The sequence below is a fragment of the Neomonachus schauinslandi genome, chromosome 14 (assembly GCF_002201575.2).
Source record: "Neomonachus schauinslandi chromosome 14, ASM220157v2, whole genome shotgun sequence".
Lineage (NCBI taxonomy): Eukaryota > Metazoa > Chordata > Mammalia > Carnivora > Phocidae > Neomonachus > Neomonachus schauinslandi.
In genome coordinates, this window is record NC_058416.1 from 39,313,135 (window position 1) to 39,319,134 (window position 6,000).

Here is a 6,000-nt window from a genome sequence, read left to right on the forward strand (position 1 = left end):
CCATTCATTCATGCATTCATTCTGCAAATATTTAGTAAACATCCCTCATGTAATAGAGCTATGCTTGATACTTCGATGAGAATGCCACTGTGCCTTTCCTCGGGAGTGTTTAAAGTCTAGTGAGAATGCCTAAAAATAAAAGATGATTAAAATACAGTGTAATGAATCCCTCTATAGAGATGGGCATATACTGCTAAAGAGTATACAAACCAAACTTGGTCATTAGAAAACATGATATCAAATCTGAAACTTTGCACATTTGATAGGTTTCTGAGAACGAAGAGAATACTTGAGAATAACAAGCCGGAGCCAGATAAAAAGGCTCTTGTTATGCTGATCTTACAAGGTTGAATTTTTTATTGGGGGGTGCAATGAAGGAAGATTCTTCTTAATGCTCTCTTAACATCATTAAAGGGAGACGAGATGGGACCTAAACAATCCATCACCACAATACTTTACTGTTATCAATGGGCATGCAGGTTATCAGAGAAATGTTCAAGAAAAAATTCATTTTAAGATCTACATACAGTTCACCTTAGCTTCGGTGTCTCTTTATCTTCCCCATCAGCTTCCCAATTATGCAGGAACTATCCTCCCAGTTATGTACCTCCTGGTCCTACCCCTACGTGGACACCATTCTCAGGTTCCCTGGTGCTCTTAGTTTCCTTCATCCCTCTCTTCCACTTCACAGATGAAAGAGGGAAAGAAAAGAAAGCAATCCTTTTTTCTGGCCTCAAACACGCTAGAAAGCCCATAGCATCTCCCTGAGAGTTATCCTGCTACAGAAGGTCCTCTGCTCCCTTCTCTGCTGACAACTGCTTTAGTACTGGAACCATTTTGTTATTGGTATAGGTTGGCCCTAAAAGGGAGTGGAGAGGTCACGCTTTAAGAATATGTTTATGGTATATTAACACATTCACACAAAGCAAACGTCCTATGCTGCTGCATTTTGGAAGGTGGCTTGCCCCAGAGCAGGGGTGAAGAGGAGCTAAAAATAACTCAGACATTCCAGCACAGGGAGTCCTGGTGTTCAGAATGGCTGTGATCTGATTTGTGTTCGAGAATCCTTCCTCTGGCGACCTTGCGGGGAATAGCTAGAAGGCAGCATAACTGGAGGGAAGGAAAACACTTGAGGTCTGTACTGGTTTTCTATCACTGCTGGAACAAATTACCAAAAATTCAGTGACTTAAAACAACGCAAATGTATTCTCTTACAATTCTGAAACTCAGAAATCTAAAATGGGTCAGCAGGGCTGTATTCCTTCTGGAGGTTCCAGGGAGAGAATCCATTGTTTTGCCTTTTCCAGCTTCTAGAGGCTTGCTGTGTACCTTGGTTCATGACCTCACATCCCTCCTGCCTCTGCCTCTATCAGCACGTCTGCATCTCTCTCTGGTCCTTCTGCTTCCCTCTTACAAAGACTCGTGATTATATTGCGTCTACCGACATAACCCAAGATAACCTCTCTAGCTCAGAATCCTTAAGTACATCTGCAAAGCCCCTTTTGCCACATAAGGTAACACATACATAGATTCTGGAGGTTAGAATGCGGATGTCTTTATGAGTGGGCATTATTTGGCCTGCCATAAGGCCTTTGAAATGTCCAGGCAAAAGAGACTTGGGAGAAGGAGGTAGATTTGAGAGATATTCAAAGAGTAGAATTAGGATTTGGTGATTGTCTGGTTGTGGGCATGGGGTAATAGAGAGGAAAGCCCAACAAAACCCCACACTTCTTAACTTGATCAATTGGAAGGGACAGTGCCATTTTCTGAGATAGGATATGTAAGAAACAGATTTGGGGGAAGTAGGGAGAATAACGAGGTCAGTTTTTGTCAGCTGACAAGTGAATATGCAGGTCTGCACCTCAGGAAAAGAACTATAAACTAAAAGATGTATATTTGGAAATCATGAGAGAAAAAAACAAGATAATTGAACAATTTAAAGAAGATGAAATCTGTCAGGAAGTGTATGTAAAATGAGAAGAGATAAGGCCTAGACACAGAGGAATACCAATTATTTTAAGTTCTGGCAAATCTTCAAACATTCCAGAGAGACAGAAAAAAACATGGCAAACCTATTTCCTCCTACTAGTCCCCATTCTTTATCTCTGTTTTCTGGCCTTGTCTCTGCCCCGTGCTTTGGACTTAGTAACTACTCAGTCTTCCTCCGATCTTTGAGGAAGCACCGATTCTATATTACCCCCAATAAATGCTCCCACCAGCACTCCTGTTGAGAGAGTACCTGACATGGCTAAGGAGATAGAAAGAAGGGAGCAAAACAATAAGTGTCCAGAATAATGTGTAACAGACAGGGTGAAGGCAGACTAGGTGGTTAAGAAGCCTTTCCTCCTTTTGCCTATTACCCTTGCCTCAACACCTTCCTCTCTGGAGCCCCCATCAAAACAACCAAAAACAGAGGAGAGAGGTCAAGTGAAATGTTCTCAAGCTCCCATCAGCAGGAAGGTGAGCCCCTCCGGGAGCCATGCTGGGCCACCTTCTCCCTCCTGCGGGGCTCTGACAGATTAGGCATAGACAAGACATCCGTATGCAGGAGGGTGTTAACGTGACAGATAGAGGTGGCTTCTGCATGTCTGAAATATCAGTTCATCATCCTCTGTGTGGAGTTTCTGAGAGGTTAGCAATGTAAGCTGAAGGATCTTAGGTGTAGGTGATGGAAGGTGCCTGCAAGGACAACGTCTCTGAGGCAGCCGGGAGGAAGCCAGAATCGCTCCCATGGTTTCAGTGGACTCTGAAAAAATCTGCAATCAGATTCAGATCTCGCCTTAGACTTACATCTAGTGTATTACTCTGCTGTCCTTATTTTATACCCAGTTACAAATCACATTTCCATCAATAGCAGGCCCCACAAAGCATCACAGCATGAAAGGGGAAAACAGACTTCGAGGCTTTCCTCCATAGGTGTGTTCTCTCCAGACCCACAGGACCTGCTGGGAGCAGTGGGAAAGTGTGTGTAGCAGGACCTGCTCTGCGTAAGCGAAGCTGGGCGCTGTCACAAGGGTTCATCAGCACTAAATTCTCCTCTGACAGTTCTCTTAATTCCCCTGCTAGGTCTCCAGCGTGGTGTCTCAGTGGTCCTCAACCCTGAATTCATATAAGAAACTAGGGAGCTTGGGTGCCTGGGTGGCTCAGTCGGTTAAGCGACTGCCTTCGGCTCAGGTCATGATCCCAGGGTCCTGGGATCGAGCCCTCTGTCTGGCTCCCTGCTCCGCGGGAAGCCTGTTCTCCCCCTCCCACTCCCCCTGCCTGTGTTCCCTCTCTCACTGTGTCTCTGTCAAATAAATAAATAAAATCTTTAAAAAAAAAAAAAGAAAAAAAAGAAACTAGGGAGCTCACAAAAAAAAAAAAAAAAAGAGCAGATGCCTGCATCCAGTGCAGACCAGTTGTGTTAGGTGGGCTCCCCGGGATTCAGATCCAGGCATTGCTGTTTTTTCTAAAATGCCTCCCTGGTGATTTTAACGTGCAGTCAGTTTTGAGAACCACCGAAAACCTTAAGAACATATCCTGTGGTACAACTGCTGGTGAATGAGGTTCAGCTCAAGAACTGACTGATTACTATTTTGACAGCAACTAGAAATACCAGCTGCCACATCCCTGAGCTGATAGCCAACTGAACTAGCACAGCCAGTGACTCCTCTCAGAAAGTCGATAGCTGCTACCTACGCCATCTCTTCCCCCGAAGGAAGCTAAGACAAGGCTTCTGGAGTGCAGAGATGTTAAAAGAATGCTCTCACTCTGAAACAAAAGAATGAATGTACTCATGAGAATTCTCTCTGATTTTTTTTTTTCGTGGTTAAATCAGGAACCAATTCCTTAATTCTTATCTGGCATGTTTCTCATCTAAGGAAGGGCTTTGTCATCAGTCAGAATTCAAATCTCTCCTCCACCACTTACCCTGTGCCACAGACAGGAGACAGTGTCTCAGAGTACATTTCCTGGCTTCTACCTACAGGTATATGCAGGGCTTGGCACAAACCTGGGCCCTTCCCCTTCTCCAGTAAGGAAATACAAGATACATAAGGCCAAGCCCTTGTCTCAAGAAAACTCCAGGGTGCCTGGGTGGCTCAGTTGGCTGAGCGGTGGGCTCTTGGTTTCAGCTCAGGTCATGATCTCATTGGTCGTGAGACTGAGCCCCATGTGGAGCCGCATGCGGAGGCCTGAGTCAGGCTCTGCGCTCAGTGGGGAGTCTACTTGAAGATTCTCTCCCTCTGCCCCTCCCCCACTCATGCTTACACACACACTCTCTCTCTTTCTCTCTCAAAATAAATTAATTAATAAAAAACCCCTCCAATTTAAATAAAAAACGAAGACAAAAATTTATGAACTGTTCAAGCCCACTAAACAATTGTTGGCTTTCAAGTCAAGGCAGAAGATGGGTAATTGCCAAAATGGTCACAAAGACAAAACTTGGCAAGTGAGTTCAGAGGAAAAAGAACACAGCATATCACTCATTTGGGTGATAAGTAACAATGAGGAAACTTTGACGAAGAAGAAGGCTGGATCTGCTCTGATTTTTAAAGGATGGACAGGATTGGGATTAGCTGAGAGGAGGGAGAAGAGCTTTACCGATAAAGGAATCCTGAGAATCAATGCAAAGGGCCATTATTGAGTAAAAGGCCTGTATCTCTGTTAATTATTTTCTGATACATCCTTTGGAAACAGCCTCCTAGGAGCCACACGTGTTCCCCCCTCAACAAAATCAGAGAGGTTTTGCCATATTCTCTCTCACATCCCTGTTGTTGGGGTTTTTTTCCCACTTGGCCCACCTGGGTCACCTCTGAAGAGAGCCTGGCGGGCCTCCCGTCTGCGGCAGTGGCTTGTGAGGGGAGACCTCAGCTCAGGGTGTCCTTTGACCCTGGCGTGTGGTGGGAGGTTCCTGTCTGGAGAGAAGACCTCCCACAGCACGAGGGTACTCCAGCCCGACGCCTCCGCGCAGAGCATCTCAGCCCTCGTCCCTCCCTCCGCCGTCTGTGCAGCAGCGTGCTCCCTCACAAAACGGTGATAGTGATCCATTGCTTGAATTTGTAATCCCTCTGTGTTTTGTCACTGATTGTGAAGAGCTTTGTGACGCAAAATACACAATATAAAATGATTTGGGGATGAATACGGCTGCCGCACTCACCTGAGGGTGTCATTCCTTCCAGCCCTTTCCCCGTGTCCCCATTTGATATAAACGAGAAGTCGAAAAGCTGAGCAAGACCTTCCCTTTTTTGTACTCCATCATGGAAGAATTCGGCCAAGCAAATGAGACTCACCTCCTAGGCCAAATGTAGAAACTCCCTTCCCAAGGTCTGGGGGGTAATGAAACCCAAGGTGTGGTTTGCAGAGCCAAGCACTTTTCTCCTTGAGCCGGCAACCCCTGTGCACAGCAAGGGAATTTTAGCCCATTATGTTTCTGATTCATTTGCACTTAACTCATCAAGATATTGTTTTGTATGAGCTGTTTGATGTCCGAAGCACCTTATGAGCCTTTTTACGACCCTTTTATCTGAGAAGCTGGGAATTATGGCTAGCCAAGAATAAACAGAACTCGAAGGTTCGAGCTCAGTTCAAAACGTGGAACCCCTATTTAGGCAAAGGCTAAACAGTCTGTCCTTTCTGAGTTTTGCTGGGTTTAATTAGAAAGAGACTGAGGGGCATATAAGACAAGGGAAAAAAGGGCCCTGATTCGAGACTGCTTTACTTCAGTCCTGGGGAGGGTTGGCATTAATTAGTATGGAAAAATATATCCTCTTTTATAGCCAGCCTATTTTTGAAGTGAGGTATAGTGATAAGCAGATTTCATTTTGTTGTTGTTTCCTAAGCAGAGGTTCTTAATCAGATGAATGAACTTGTTTGTACTAGTTAACTTTGCTGGAGTTTAGGAGTTGTATTTAAAACAGATTTTATCCTACAGTGATATTAATTTGATAGGATCCATGATCTGTAAACCATTGGTTATCTTGGTCTCTCCTGATAAGGAGAAAAAGTGCCGAGGATTTCCAG